Raw genomic sequence first — 17,039 nt, 5'->3', positions numbered from 1 at the left:
GTTTTGCCACGTAAGCTGGCATGTCACTTGTTATCGTTTTTATTCTTCGGTTTTGCCATGTGTTGACTTAGTTATGTTGCTTCCTCGTCCCCATAGCAGACGAGGCAAAGGGTAATTTAGCGTTCTTGGTTGGTCAATTTGAGGAGGCAAAACCACACATTGCCATATAAGTAAAAATATCTGGTTTCATAGTTCAGATTGAAATTTAAAGATCATGGGGTGATTTGGAGTTTTACCTTTTTGAAACTTCGCGCCAAACTCTTTTCGCAAACCATTGTATTGCATGGTGCTGGTTTTTAAAAATTACAAAATTCAAATAGGGCCTAAGTTGTTTTTTGAGACATGAAACTGTAACTACTCTCTCGAAGAGTTAGATATTTCACATCTTTTTTTAAACTGAGCTGGCAGGAGAGCTACATGTGATATTAATAAGAAAAAAACCTAACGGACTGCAGTGCTTAATCAATTAAGAGAAAACCAAGTAAAAATCGTGTAACAAATGGGTTAAGAACATAGCTAAAGAGCTAGACCTAGAGCACCACAAGTGCAAACATAACAACATAATAGCTAAAAGGCAACTACAAGAGCCATCAAAGAGGAGAACCGCAACAGTACCACTCCAGAGTGGCTCGTAAGATCCGACGACTCAAAGCCCCTACACGTAACCTTGAAGACCGATGACCAAAATGATCCGAGAGAGTCTAGCCGGTGGTGGGCGAGGTGATACATCAAAAGTGGTCAAGTAACTCAAGGCAATACGAGCACTTCGACAGACCATTGACCTATCGTAAGTCTTCCTCCTTCCTATTGCTGGTGTCGTCTTTTAAGCCAATGCCTTTCCTTAAGGAATGTATAGCAGGTTAGAAGGGCACAAACTATGGAAGACGACGCGCTCCAGTGCATGGGATGAGCGCATCCGCATAATTAGTGGAGGATACCTCACTACGCAGTTAGCATCATTGTTAAAGCTAAAGATGGATCTATGCTTGCAGGATAGCACAACATGGCTGTGTTCAGTGGTCAATAATGGTTGGAGACTCGGAGATGGATTAAACGAGAGAAGGTTCGAGCGGGCCCTGCTAATCAGCACGCGTTTCGACCGTCCAGATAAGGTAAGCATAACTCTGCCGTATTTCATTTCCTGGAAAACCTTTTCCCAAAACATTTTTAGAAAACTTTTTCCCAACACTTCTTCGGAAAAGTATTTTCCCAAATTTTTTTCTGAAATTTTGTTGGTAAACTTCTAGGGAAAATCACTAGAAAAAGTCTTAAAAAATAGAACCTTAGAAATCATAAAAAATCGGCCAGCAAAAAGTTTCAGAAAAGAATTAAAAAATTTAAAGAATCTACTAAGAGCGTGTTTAGCAAAATTCTACTCCAGGTTTTCTAACTCTGCTCCAAAAATCCATAGTAGAGCAGATATATCATAGAGATAAAGCTAATAGTAAATGTGTTTAGCTAGCAGGATGACTCCAGATACTATGCAAGGCTTTGAGAAATTGTCGATAATACCATTATGATATTATATGTACACTGCTTTGACATACAAACATTTATAATTGTTTGGTTGTACTAAATATGATACATAAAAATTTTATGAGTGTTTTCAACATAGGAAAATATTGTTTTTCTCGGAGATTACAATAATAAAATATAAGTGACCACAAAATAAATCGATTACAAATATTACATCGTTCGTAGATACTCGAATATTACATAGCATTGTATTTTCACACTTGCACTGAAAGAGGGGCTAATCATACAGAAGCAGGAGGTATATCTGCTACTCATGAGACATCCTGAAAGTATATCCATTGCAATGAGCAAACATATCGACATCATTGTCCCGAGTCTTCAAGAAATTGCATCAGGGTCACAACATATGAGTCTTCAAGAAATTGCTTTAAGGTCACATGACATGATCGACAAAGCAGTCACTCTCATGCCAATGCTTACAAGAATCAGCCGACTTGACAGAAGAACCACTGCAAAATCCATGTATTACCTTAGAACTTTCAGATAATACTACGAAATCCAAGTGTTACCTTAGAACTTTCAGATAATACTACGAAATCCAAGTGTTAGCTTAAAACCTTCAGATAGTATTACCCATCATACTTGGAACGTTGCAACTTGCCAGGCATACATTGATATGATGTTTTGCACTTCAGTAGTTGAATTAGTAGATTACGCAATACAGTTCTGCTCAGTTCAGTCATTCGAACTCTGACGATAAAGCAACAGCAAGCATCAACTGCATGTGTATAAGTACAAATATTACATCCTTCATAGAAGCACACATCCAACACATCGTATGGCCATTTCCTGACATTTCACATATTCTTTAGCTGAACCACAAATCATGAGGACTTGAATGATACCAATCACAACAAAAGCCCCAAAGTTCCACAAGAAATCAGCCCAAAATGCACAAACTCCACAGGTCCATCCAAGTTTTAACCAATCCCTGCCAAAATTGATCAGAACCCATTAAAAAAACATCCCGTCAATTGAGCGGTAACCAGTGAGAATCCTACTGAAATTAATAACATCGACAAATCTAGGGTCTGACTCTAGGTAGATCAACTACCTGACAGCAAATCATCCAACAAAAGATCTATTAGCAGATCCATAGCACATCAAATCAACAAGGGCTTCATGCGGATCAGAGAAATTCCAGCAGAAACAGTATAGGTGATGTTGGGCTTCCCTGACGACCCGAGCAGGGAGATGCTGGAGCCCGCCTCGGGCGGCAGCACATCGACGAGCGCGTTGGAGTGGTGGTGCAGTGCGACGGACGCCAAGGGCTTGAGCAGCTCGCGGTCCATGCGTCGCAGGGAGGACGACGGGAGAAGCTAGAGGGCAAGCGGCCTCAGTTTTTCGGCGATTTGGAAGCTGCAGCTGCCAGAGAAGGGGCGACGGGCAGTCGCCAGAACGTGGAAGGCAGAACGATTCGAGCGAGTGAGATGGGAGAGGAATCGGGGGCGGGGAGTCAGAGAGGGTTACGTATTTCACAAATTAGTATCTTCAACAGAACATACCAAAATATGGCTGTGAAATATCTTTTCAGGTACTCTATTAAAATAATTGTTTTATGAAGTTGGCTGATTCACAAATTAGTAGAGTTGAGATATTTATGGTTTGTTTGGTATAGCTTCAGTATCGAGATCTATGCTGAATTCAAAATTTATATAATAAAATAAAGTGGTTTAAATTTTTATTTTTAGTCTAAAATAAAATATCCTCAATCTACCCACATCTAAGATCTAAGATTTCTTAGAATTATGTTTGATCAGCTCTAAATTTTTTTGGATATGAAACTATACCAAACGAAATGAATAGAGTTTGGAGCTGAAACGCCTCAAACATGTGCTAAGATTTATGATTAGATGCACCATAGTCTCTACTCGAGTAGCTCCATGTATGTTGCCCTCGCCGACCACTTGCCGCTGGCCGTTGCAGTTTAGCGAGCTCGCTCCATTCCTCTACTCGCCGCCTCTAAAAAGCGCAAATCTAGTAAGATAGAGAGGGGGATAAGGAGGGAGAAGTGGCACCCTCTCAATGGCAGGTGCACCTTTTCCAGAACTGCCTCTTGAGTGCAATAAAAAAGTACCTAGGCCTAACCTTTTTATCATAATTACACTTTTATACAATCTTAAATCCGGTCCTCCATTACATGTTTCACGCTAGAATCAACGTCTGCACAAGCCCATGTGTGCAGTTAAGTATTTCCGTTACGCATATTAGATTTTTCTCACGTTATGAGAAAAATTCTATGCAGCAGTGCTGTAATTCCATCCCAGTGAAGCACCTTCCTGGATCGACACCACCTGTCCCCCATCGATCTTAAACCATTCCCATTCCCTCAACTCATTCTCAGCATCCTCTCCTCCTGTGACTTCCAAAAGAGCAAGTTCAAATATTCAATTTTTTTGGGTCAATTGATTTTGTTCAGAAAAACCAATTTTTTCTCCTAAGATCAGCCCCAACCATATTCCCTTTATTTCGTTCCCTTCCCGATTCCCTTTCCCGTTCTCATTCCCTTTATTTTCTCTCATCTCCAACAGCTTTCCTTCGAGGGGAATCGCGAAGGGAAAGGAGAGAGAATCCTGTCCTGAAGGGAATGACCCTGGGAATTCCGTCGTGAAGGGAAACCGTTGGAGCGCTGAAGGGAACGAGAATCCCTTCACGACGAGAATCTCGCCCGCGAAGGGAAGCTGTTGGGCGTGGCCTAAGAGTTCAAATGTTAAAAATGGATGAGAGGAGGGGGCTTCAGTAGTTCTTCAGGCTATGGAGTCTTATCCATAAAATTCAGCTCAACAACCAACAAGACACAATACTTTAGAAAGATGCTGACATCATATAAGTTTCTTATGAGGGGGTTGACAAGGAAGACATTGTAATTTTCAGTTATCAGTTTGGCTACAACACTTTCATTAGTTGTGTGTTGTAGGCCATCTTGAGCCTGGACTTCATGTCTAGGCTCCACACTTGTACATCAAAATTATTTCTACTATAATGAAATGGAAGAGCAGCTATCAAATGTTCATTAAAAAATAAATTTAATTATTATGAATACAACTTTCCTGATATCATTGGAGTTCAAGTCATGGATCACAAATGAAAAGGAGACTAGTTTTATGCAAGAAACTTCTGATTGTAAATCACCAAAATACTGCAAATGGAAATTTACAATTTCATGGTTACATCAAAATTTATCAAAATATGCCTACTCCTTAAATGTTGTGTGTTTTGCTACTTCATCAAAATTTAATTTTTGAGCCACCGAGGCATCTTGATCAGCTCCAAGTAAAAGCCTTGTATATCCTCCTTGGATCAAAGGAGTAGCCATGGTAAAAAAAAATCCCCATACATACTGCAAAGTTTGGCATTGCAATATTAGCACCAATTCTTGCATCAAAATTTCCTTGTGTTAAAAAATATGAAATGGTTCAGGACCAGATGCAAGAAAATGAATTATTGAAAGAGAATAACGAGCCCGGGTCATCTGACTTACAATCAATTGCTTCGGATCTTGTCCAACTTCTCTGTTGTCTGATGCATTTTTTATCTTCTCCTACAGATATGAGAAGCAAAAATATTACTAGCGACAGTAGAATGAGATGGAAAAATACATGTTTGAATGGGTAACATTACCTTCTTTCTTAGTAGTCTTCATATTCTTCCCTTTCTTCTTTCAAGTGCATTTCTTCTTTTAGCCTTTGGACCTTTTATCACCTGAGGAATTCTAATTGATACCTTACCTTTTAATATGTCTCCAGCACATTTATTAGAGCTTTGAGAAACCCCACAAAATTTTGCAGGTCTTTGGCTTAGTGAATTATCTACTTCCATGTCAAACTTATCTATAGCTTTCTCCAAAATTATCAAGAAGACCTTTTTAAACTAAGCACTTCAATGCAAAAGTAACCTTTCGAGAGATACGTGCAACACGTGTTTTCAAAGTAATTGTCTGCTTATGATGGTCGGTTCCAAGGATTGGAGCAAAAGGCTTTTCAAACTTGTTAGTCTGAACTATGGTGTCAAATGACATAGCATCACCAAAGCATGCATAATCCATTATAGCTTGACCATCTGAAGAAATTAACTATCCAATCATCCTCCTTGTCTAATTGTATGCATACCTAGCCAAATGGGCTGCCTGGCCCAGCACAGCCCCAGGCCTGTTTAGGCACAACCAGATTAGGCCCATTAATCAAGTGGTCCGTGACATGCCACCACACGTGATGAGCCTTCGACCCAGGTACGACGGCATGGTTCGGTAGGGCGACAGCGGAGCGAAGCGGCGCGGGGCACGGCGGCGGCAAGGCAGGACAACACGAGGTGGGGTGGGACGGCCGTGCCTACAGTGGCGGACCTCAGGCTGGCCCAGTTGGCCAGTTTTAATTGTATGGCATAAAAAAGTAGGATCCTCTAACTGCTTTCTTCAAGCATTCCAGCAGCATTTGCGCATCATTGGATGCAAATACTTTTTGTGATCGCGACCAATATTCTCATTGTTGCAATTCATATGCAAGAAGGGTATATTCTCAGTTCCTCCGTACCATTGCTTGAAAACTTGTACACTTGGGTTGGCTTTATTCTAGCTTCTTGTATTATATATTCACTTATTACTCCCTTCAATTATAAATACATGTTGTTTGGGATAAGACACGATCTCTAATGCATAGCTTTGACTATTATTTTCTATTAGAATATATTTATAAAATCTATTGAATTTATGAATTTATGAAATTATTTTTCAAGATAAATCTACACATCTGATTTTAAGGTTTTAAAACTAAATATTTTGAAAACTATTTTTACTGAAAGATTTAAAAGTTCGACCAAACCTTTTAAAAAACGACATGTATTTATGATCAGAGGGAGTATTTTCTTATCCGCATCTATGATATGCCATTACGACCTCGGCCTATGTGTCTTATTTGGACTAGCAAGATAATGATTGTGTTAGAGCACAACCTTTTGGACTATCCAAATTCCCTTTCGACAAATATTGAACTAAACATGAGCATCGCAAGACATCCTAGTAGTAGCATTTTCATTCAAAGTGTTATGTGATGAGTGAGCACCTCGTTCTCCTTGGTTACTACAAACTATATGCTTTTGATATATAGTTTTATCTCCTCTCATCTTGTGTAGCTCTTTCTAATACTAAACCCAATCTTTCTGGTATAGGTGTTGTACATCTCTTATGCATCGTCCGATGCACTACATGAAAAAAGCACATCAGTGACGGGTAGTAACCATCATTAGTGACGGGTAATGCATCTGTCACTCCAAACATGTCACTAATAAGAGGTCATTAGTGATAGGTCATAGCTCGTCACTAATGACTACAATAATGATGGGTTATAATAGTGACCTGTCACTGATGTACATCTCTCATGTGCTGGGAAGAAACACATTATTGATGAGTTTATCCATCACTTATATGTAGGTCATAAATGACAGTTAATGGTCTGCACTCATCACCGATGTGTGTCTCTCATGTGTTAAGGGAAACACATCAGTGACGGGTAATGGTCTTGACCTGTCACTATTGACCTCGCCCCCTGCAGGTTTCTCCTGTTTCCATGCTGCATCCTAGAGCATAGCAGGATTTGGCAGCCGTCTTTTCCCTGCAAACAACAACAATGCATCCATGTCCATATCAACAAATGCACTTATATAAGAACTCACTTCATCACAGAATTGCAAATGTTACAAAGCTCCAATCAATTCATCACAGAATCATAAGTTATAAAGTTATAATCACTTCACATTACATAAGACCTCACGACCTATGATTTCTACAGTGGAACTCGCCATGTGGTTTGATGACTTCAGACATTATGAACTCAATGATCCGTTGCTGAATCCACTGGAGTGCATTGTCATTGAAAAAACAAATCTCATAATCCTGCATAATTTGACGTGTAACCAGTGTCATGTTATCATAGAATTAAACTAATTACTGAAATTAGTTATGAATAATCTTGTATTAAACTTACATCAGGGGAGTTGATATCCTTTGCTCGGATCATGAGTATGAGCATGTTGTACGCAACATAGAATCTGTAGGTGTTGCCCGGTGGTTGTTGGTAGCACCACAGAAAAGAAAAATTACTGTTAGATCAAAAGGGAAAAAAAATAGCAACATATAACATTTGGTAATCTGTTTGGTAGTATTTACCGCAAACCCAGTCTTGTGTGTCAGTTTATGGTCGTCTTTCACGTTGTAGTCAGGATCAGCTCGAAGGTACTTGTTAAAAGTCATGTATAAAGAGGGGTCGATTAGGGAATATTTAAATGTTAGAAAATTTAACTATATAAACTAAGCCAAGTAGATGACCTTTTACGCATCAAGGAGTCCTTTTACAGTGTTGTAATCACGCTCTCCAGGTTTGCCTTTTGATCCTACTAGTCTTGATGAGTCGAGGTACCACACCAAGTTCTATTTGAGGCAATTGACCAGTAAGATCCAATATCCACCGGTGTTGTGGGTGTCCAATAAATAGTCCACTTTATAATAGTGTTGCATTATCCTGACCACATAGTCCATTGCGTAGTCGCCATGCGTTTTGATGACCGAGACTAAAATGATCTTAGGGTCAAGAAATCTGATGGGCTCCTTCTTCTTTGTTTCTTTGATCAAGTGTCTACAGATAAGAAAATAGTTAAATTCAAGACTTAGTGATATTAATTAATGAATGTCTAGTTTCAAGAGACTTACAATATGAAGATCCATAATAACGATACGTTCATGACATCAAGGTTGAAAATGTCGTATAAGTCATTGAAACCCACAAGGAAGTAGCCATCGTCAGTTAAAAAGTGACGTCATTTATATTGTACGACTATGGATTGAGCCTTGATGTCTCTACAAATCTACGTGTAGTAATTATGCAGGTCAACACATGCTTATCCCGCCCTTGTTAGGTCATCTACCGTCATCAAGGGCTTTCCATATTGGAATTTCATGTGGGAACTAGTCCACGCTTCTCCAATATCCGTGGACTTCTTCACGGGTATAATGGCCCTCGACTTCTTTGGCATGTGCTTCTTATATCCTTTCTTACTGGCTCCCTTTTCCTTCTTCTTTGGGCTTTTTTGGGGGAGATGGAATTGAACCTAGAAGCGAGGCTGCCGAACGTAGAGGAGACAGTGAAGTCATCTTCTCTGGAGGAGGAAAAGGCAGTGAGGACAACTTCTCTAGAGGAGGAAAAAACAGTGAAGTTGTCTTCTCTAAAAGTGAGGGGTGCGGCGGCGGTGCACTGGAAGCTCGTCCAGACTAAGATGTACTAGAGACTACAACATCGCCCCTCTTCCATTAGATCATTTGACAAAGAGCTTCACCTAGAGTTGTGACTTCATCATTGGGGGGAGCTCTAGCACTTGATGGGTGGTATTGCTATGTACTATGTCCACTGTAACCATGACATAGGCAGCACGTATCGGGACCGTATGTTAGAAATGGACGTCTAGAAGTACCTGGCCCCTTTCAACCTCTATTTGATACCCACCAGGCCTAATTACTCTTTTGTGCAGTTTCAAAGCTAGCTATCATTGGGATGGAAACTCCTATTCCCTGTGTTGTAAGCGTTTGTATGATGTTTGCATAAAAGTATCGGACAGGTTGGAGTTTCAACCTTCTTGGGACTCCATGGACCAAGTCTTTATGGGTGATGTCCAGTGTCAATGCATCTACATCCACTGCACCCAACATTTTCCTCTTCTTGTACATTTTGAGGTCTTCGAGAAAGCTGTATTTCTAGCCCTAGGAACTGGATACACCTCGCACTCGGCCTGGGTGCTCCAGGGTTTCCAGTGCTGCTGAGAGAACATCATGTTTCCTGACCCCGGTGAAACAACTTTGACTACCTTCGGCTACCTTTTTTTTACTATTTCTGCAATTGATTGGGTTTCTCTGTTTCTAAATGTGATTTCTTCACTTTCGGATAGCTCACCCCATGCACACAAATATGACTGCGATCGACCCAGGAATTGTAAACAAGGATTTTCACGGCCTTCTTTGCCTAACTTTTTATCCTCTGCATTTTGTCATTTTCCTCATGTACCCGGTTGGACCGGTCCTGTGGTTGTGCTTGTTCCTAGCCCGAAGCTACTTCTTGTCCTCACTCTTCTTTTTGAATTGATATGAGTTCTTCATCTGCACAAAAGCTTCCCGATCTTCCACTTTCAGGTGTTGGTAGATCTCGAAGGGTGCCACCCCTTTATCCAAGTATTAATTAACAAGCTTGCTCTTAGAGCTTCGGTAAAATTTCATGATCGCTTTTATTGCTACCTTGACCACGGCATTCGTTTGACACTCACTCATGTTTTCAGGGTACTCTAGATACTCCTTAACAATATTATCGAACAAGTTCCTCTTCGCTTCGTTACTAAGGTCATTGAACTTAGTCGTTATTGGCATCCTCTCCAAAGCAATGAGCCCTACAACTCTCCGAAATCTATTCATGGCCTTTTCATCCATAGGTGGCAAGTTCGCATTGATACCCATGACAGTAACCTTGTCCGCCTGCCACTGCGTTTGTGTCCTTAGTTTTCGGGCTCATGCACCACTACTATCTATATGACTTGGAGATGCGCTTACTCACAGCCATTTGATGGGTCAGACTATGATATCGAAGATGTGTTGGTAGACATCTAAATAAACAGAGAGAGAGAGAGAGAGAGAGAGAGAGAGAGAGAGAGGATAAGGATATAGCTAGAATAGGATGCCGTACAAATTAGTAGATAAGGAGTAAATGATGCCAAGAGTGCAATAGAATAGGAATCATTCAAATTGGAACAAAGTGATAGCACCAAAATGCAATAAAGCGTAGAAGATGGGACATGCAACGAAGATGGGACAAAATATTGCTTGATCGCATGAGCAAGGCATGCCAACAATGATTGCATTGACTCATCTCAATACCTCTTCGGTGGGATCATAGTTGGGGCTACATGCCCAATGTTGACTCTCTTATTCGCATGAAATATGGCTCAGGTTATGCCACAAGTGCTCACTTTCATTGCTGTCGGAGAAGGACGACAGGTGCAGGCTTGGGCTCCTATCTGACCTCCTGCTTTTATCTGCCCCATCTTGTGTTGGGGCACCCTCTAGTATGAGCATCATCTGTATTTGTGGTTTCTTAGAGGTACATGTCCTCTTCTTCCCCATGATACTTAATCAACCATTAGATTATTTTTTATCTAGAAATAACTAAGAATTTATAAACAGTCTGGCTAAATTGATTCCATATCTTCATGCATTAACTACAATCAAAAATATTTTCATAGATTCATACCTATCATTTTCAAGTCCTTGAAATATAGAGCATCCTCATGATTGAAATAGCGAGACAGTTTATTACATTCAGGAATGCAACATGCTCCCAGTGAATTAATCCATATTCCACTATCACAATTCATTTTTTGCAAATAAATGCATAAGGAACAATAGTTATGTCGAAAAGGATTAACTGAACCATACTTTCCCCAGAAGATATTATGCACAAAGCAGATTATAATAGTATCATATATGGTTTCCTTTACATCAAATCCTAATCAAAACTCTTTCCATTGTCTTTAGTCCTGGCTTGGTTTGGTTCAGTATGATTAGTTTTCCTATATAATCACAAGCATACAAATGCCCGAAGGCTAGTCTAGTCCTCACCAATCACTTTGTTGACATTAATTTTCATTAAGATGTTTATAAATGCATTTTAGTATACATAATATGCTCTGGCAATACAAAGAAACATCAACCATGAAAACAAGATATGGAGATTTGGAAATACTATAACAAATATCAGATATATGGAAAGAAAAATACTTAGTGAGTGGACATAAATGGAAATTTGGTACTCCACCATGGACATAGCGCAACTGCAAAGAGCAACCATTCTTAAAATCTAAAAATTAAACTTAATTTCAATGGTAATTTATGGAGTAGTAACATTTTAAATTAACCCAACCAACGACTCTAGGGTTCACTCTTTTAAATCTTGTTCTAATAGCCACGCTATGTAGGAGTCATCCAAATTAATTGGCTTCTCTAAAGATTGCAAGTAAAAGCAGGTTAATCATGTGGCTCACGTGAACATGTATTTTTCCTTGAATTATAAGAAGGGAGAGGGAGAAACAGGGATGGATGATGAGCCTCACCTCATCATGGTGGAGCTTAAGGAGAACGTTGTTGGGATCGAGGTGGACTGGAGTGGGGAGATGAGGGCGATGGGTGTAGCTTAGGGGTGGTTGCTGACCATGGAGAGGAAGAAGATGGTAGATGGCTCGGCCCTTCTTAGTGGACAACGTGGATGGTGGTTGGTAGAGCTCCTGGTGGTGACGTCCTGTTGCAGCTCCAATCTATGATGGCGTTGGGGGGCGGGGGAGGTGGTGCTCGGAGGTGGCTCAGGGACGAGGAGGCTGGCGACGATCATCTTCCTCTTTGGTGTGGCGGCTCGACGTGGTGGAAGGCGGAGGGCGAAGGGCAGATGCATGGGGGGAGGGCGGAGGTCAGCGGCCTAGTGCTCAAAGATGGCTCGGGGATGAGGAAGCTGGACAATTTTCAAGAGATCAGAGAGAGCTGCCAGATAATCAGATGATGATAAATTTAACTCGGCGGACGATTTTCAAGAGATCAGAGAGAGCTGCCAGAGATCTGAACACTAGATGATCCGCTGAGGAGGAAAAAGAGAGCATCAGACCATCCCGTGAAGAGAAAAAGATTTTGATGAACTAAAATTCAAATAACTTGAAACTAAAATACAAATTTGGCATTAATATTACAAATTTAATATATACAAATTCAACTTTGACATTACAGTTACAAATTTGATATTAAATATTACAAATTCAAATAACTTGAAACCTAAAATTCAAATTTAACATTAATATTACAAATTTAATATATATAAATTCAAATTTGATATTACTATTCAAATTTGGCACTTGAATTCAAATTCGTTGTTTTCGTGTTTTCTTGACATAGATCCCTTCGTTATGTCGAAGACGTAGGTATGGAGTTTTCTTTGTCGGCGAAAGGTGTGGCATGATTGCAGTAGCAAAAAGGGGGATTTCATCAAGTTGATCTATCTCCTCCTCATCAACGATATTTGCAACTCCGACGATGAGACTTTTCCCAGCGAGAACTATATGGTGTTTCTTCTTTGTTATGTTAGTCACATAAAAGACTTGTTAAACATCTTTAGTGAGTACGAAGGATTCAAACTTGTATCCAACATGTTAGTGAATCCATACTTGTCATTAGTGACGTCCTTTGTCCCCTATACCCAACAACACTGAAATAGGGCTACCTTCAATCCCAAATAGTTCAGCTCCCAGATCTTCTCTATTTGACCGTAGTATGTGCCCCTCTGTATGAGCATCTATACGGTCACCACTGTTCTGATATACGCTCTTCTTATCTTAGAAAACCATGTAAAATCCATATCTATTTATATCATACCCTTGATATGTCATAATTGTGTATGTAGGGTTTGATGCTAATTTTTTTTATCAAAGCACTTGTAGGAGTATTCGATTGTTTGATTCAATCTCGGAACTAAGTGGTGAACCTTTACATATGTTGCCTTATAACCCAAGCTTCGGTCTGCACTGGATTCTCTTGAAGTAGCATCTACTTGTGTTCATCAGCATATGGGCACCCTTCGCTCATTTGTTGCAACACGAGAAAATAAGCTTGGTCGTATGTCTTCTGATCAGGAGTTATTGCCATCTTCCTCAGAACCCCTACACCTACGAGCTTCCCCTCATTGTGAGACTTAGGCACGCTAATTGGGTTATTCGAGTCAATGTAATCAATAGACCACTCCAATGCCTCCTCCATCGCGTAACTCTGCACGGTGCATCCCTCGAGAGATACTCAATTCCTTACGTACGACTTGAGAATATCCATAAATCTCTCATACGAAAATATGTGATGTAGTAACATAAGGCCAAGGTAGTGTATCTCCTTCACAAGGTGAGCAGTGAGATGGACTATGATATCGAAAAAGAATGGTGAGAAATACACCTCAATAATACATAGAGTCTCAAAGTGTCTTGTTTCTAGCTCTTCCAGTGACTCTAGATTGAGCACCTTTTGTTCAATTGCATTGAAGAAAAAGCACAAGCTCAGGATAACCTCGTAAACCTTAATTGGAAGGATGGTCCTAATAGATACCGCAAGCAATGATGTCATCATCACATGGCAATCATAGGACTTCATTATGGAGAAATTTATTTTCACCTCTTTCAACGAAGCAAGTCTTGTGATGTTGGACGAGTAACCAAAAAGAACTTTCACACTATGCAAGAACTCGCAGAATTATTTTTTTTCTCCTTCTTGAAGAGAGTGATAGCTGCTAGGGTAGGTGTTTTCCTTTGTCCGTATTATGTACATGAAGCTCTGGTCTTCATCCTATTTCTTCAAGGTCAGCTCGTGCATTCTCATGATCCTTTCATTTTCGCTTCATTTGGAGCAATGTACCAATCAGACTCTCGCATATATTCTTCTTTATATGCACGTTGTCGATAGAGTGGTGAACATCTAATTTTTTTCAATACTCTAGCTCGAATAATATTAATTTCTTGTTCCACATTCTTTTTTGTTCATCATCCTTGGAGGATCATTTTTGCTTGCTAAGGACAATATTGATATTCTTAATCTGATTGTTGACATCTTTCTTGCTGAAATGCCTTAGAGATAATGCTTTCTCCCTTGTACAATCGAACTACTTATCCATATTTTGGTACGAGTGCTTCTTGGTAAGGAAACATCGATACCGCATGTATACTATTTTCATTGAGTTATTTAACCTTAAACTGCATGTATCATCTAAGCAATTAGGGCAAACTTCACCTTTTCTTTTGCTATGAACTGACAAGTTACGAAGTGCTGATAGATTATTGATGGTGACCAACAACATGGCGTGCAAGGTAAAGTACTATTTCTTGCACTAATCCCAAACCTCGACGTCTTTCGATCAAAGTTTCTTAAGATCATCGACTAAAGGCCTAAGGTACACATCGATATAGCTGCCTAATTGTTTCAGTCCTGATATCAAGATTGACAATATAATGTATTTCTACTCTTTATAAAGCCAAGGTGGAAGGTTGTAGATCGATAATACAACAGGTCAGGTGCTATGTGAAGTATTCATGTTACCAAATAGATTCATGCCTTCTGTGCTCATAGTAAACCTAATATTTCTCAATTCTTCAGCGAACCAACCAAATGTGGAATCAATAGTTCGCCACTGAGCGGAATCCACCAGGTGCCATATCATTGTGTCATTCTTACGACACTCCTTATGCCAACACACCAATTGGGTCTCCTTTCTGTCGACAAACAATTGTTTCAGACAAAAAATTACAGAAAAATACCATACCACCTTCCTAGAAAACCCTTTACTTTTCTTGTCTCCATCCCCTTCACCACTGTAATTTCTTCGCTTATATTGATGGGTTCTACAAATGGGGCAATGATCCAGCTCTGCATACTCTCCACGGAACAAGATACACTCCTGCTGATATGCATATATTTTTTGTATTTCCAGTCCTAAAGGATAAATTATCTTCTTTGCGTCATAGACACCCTCGAGCACAAAATCCAGCAATGCTTCAAAACTCTTGTTAATCTAACCATGGGTTGCCTTCAGCTGTAGAAGTTTTACGTCCCTAAATATCTGCGTGTACTTCTTCTTACAGTTAGGATAAAGAGCGCCTTGAAAACTCGCACAAATTTCTAGAATTTAGCAAACCACGAGATCATTACCACTAAAACATAATATGTCCTCATCCCTGAGATCATGGTTCATATCACTGAGTGTAAATCCTTAATCCACACTATCGGCATAGAGCCCCTGATCCATCTCTCCTTCATTAAGGCATTCCTCGCCATGTTTGTTTTAACTTGTATAATTCTCTTTAAATCCACGTATGACCAAGTGTGCATATATGTTGTCTGGTTTTGGGAACTTATCATTCCTGCAATCGTGACATGGACAATACATTGATGTTTTACCCTGATCTTTCATATTCACCAACGCAACACTCATGAAATACTTCACCCCACTCAGGTACTCTGGACAAGTCCGGGTCTCAAGGTACATCCAACTTCTGTCTATCATCTACAATATAAAAGTATTCATTCTTCATTAATAATTACCTTAGTTGCGTGATTAAGCATGCAATTAAAAATTTTATACAATTACACTAGATCTGTAGTATCTCGCGGTAGATTGAGCAACCCTAGTATCAAATCTAACATCAATACAACTCACTTGTACTAAGATTTTGGATAAAGATGTAACATGATAGATTACAACTCGAAGCACAAAAATCTACCAACTATGGGTTAGAGGAGGAGGAAAGATGGAGATACAAGCCCTCAAAGATCTAGCAACAATTCAAATTTTAAATCAACAAGATATTAGAAAGTCTCTAGCGAAACTGAAGAAAATCGCCAGAAGTTGGCGCCATGATCACGCTCTGTAACTGCTGAACGTGCAGTAGCTGCCCAGCTCTAATAACAGAGTTGAGTCATTAGTGAGGGGTCATTACAGTACACATCACTTATGACTTATCATTAGTGACGGGTCATAACATCACTTGTCACTTATGACTGGCCTAGGGAGAACCATCACTAATATATTATGCATTAGTGACTAATGTCATAAGTGACGGGTAACTTTATGACCAGTCATTGATGACATGATCTGGTCCCGATCCAATGCTACATAAGTGACGGGTCGTAGAAAAAACCATCACTAAATAACTCGTCACTAAATATTCTTTAGTGATGGGTCCTAACAATCCGTCACTAATTTCGTGTCTCTATTATTTTTTTTTTCACATAGTGATGATTTGAAAGTCATTCCAACTTGATATACAAGTAAAGTTTGACCATGGTTATAATTCACCTATAGTACAATGTGATAAAAATTTAAATGGTTTAATTACATTATGAAAAGTTATGTTAGGCTCAATTTTGTTAGCTCTGTTACCTCAGTTGATGAATCTTGAAGTGACATGGCTTTGGTTGTTTCCAAAACCGACAAGGTCAAAACTAGCAGCATCATTGTAGATGAATATTGCGATGTCATCGATGTTGACACAGCCAATGTGGGCGTTAACGTCGAGATCATCAATGCATGCATCACCACCGAGACCATCGAAGCACCAACAACTGGCTCGACAGTGGGGATTGAGGACGATGTCGATAGGGGATGAGTTAGTGTAGGGATCAGCGAAGATGAACCACAATGTAGCACGATCTCGCTGGCTATGGCTGGCTCAGCGGTGAGGGTGGATGACAACAGTGACCGGGGCATGATCACGACGGAGAACAACTCGGCAGGCTTGATGGCAGCAGGGTATGGACCACGCTCCCGTCACTTGCATCCAGCTGCGTAGCGGCAGAATTCTCCATCGATGATGGCGAGAGCGGACATTGTAGAAAATTAGGGCAACAAAACTCCTTTCGCTACAAGGTGGACTCATTTTCATTCCAGAAGGTGAGCACTAGC

General features: G+C 39.9%; 1 long non-coding RNA gene across 2 annotated transcripts; it reads right to left on the bottom strand.

Moving 5' to 3' along the window:
- Window positions 1-1,650: 1,650 nt before the first annotated feature.
- On the bottom strand, window positions 1,651-2,995 carry LOC133899995 (uncharacterized). 2 transcript variants are annotated; one of them, XR_009906481.1, is made up of 3 exons: window positions 2,591-2,995; window positions 2,110-2,467; window positions 1,651-1,985 (listed from the first exon to the last, which is right to left on the bottom strand). It is a non-coding gene; the product is annotated as an uncharacterized LOC133899995 (long non-coding RNA). The 2 variants fall into 2 exon arrangements; XR_009906480.1 differs by having other exon boundaries at window positions 2,119-2,467.
- Window positions 2,996-17,039: the final 14,044 nt, after the last annotated feature.

Source organism: Phragmites australis, chromosome 2 (assembly GCF_958298935.1).
Source record: "Phragmites australis chromosome 2, lpPhrAust1.1, whole genome shotgun sequence".
NCBI lineage: Eukaryota > Viridiplantae > Streptophyta > Magnoliopsida > Poales > Poaceae > Phragmites > Phragmites australis.
This window is presented reverse-complemented; position numbering and strand designations above follow the sequence as displayed.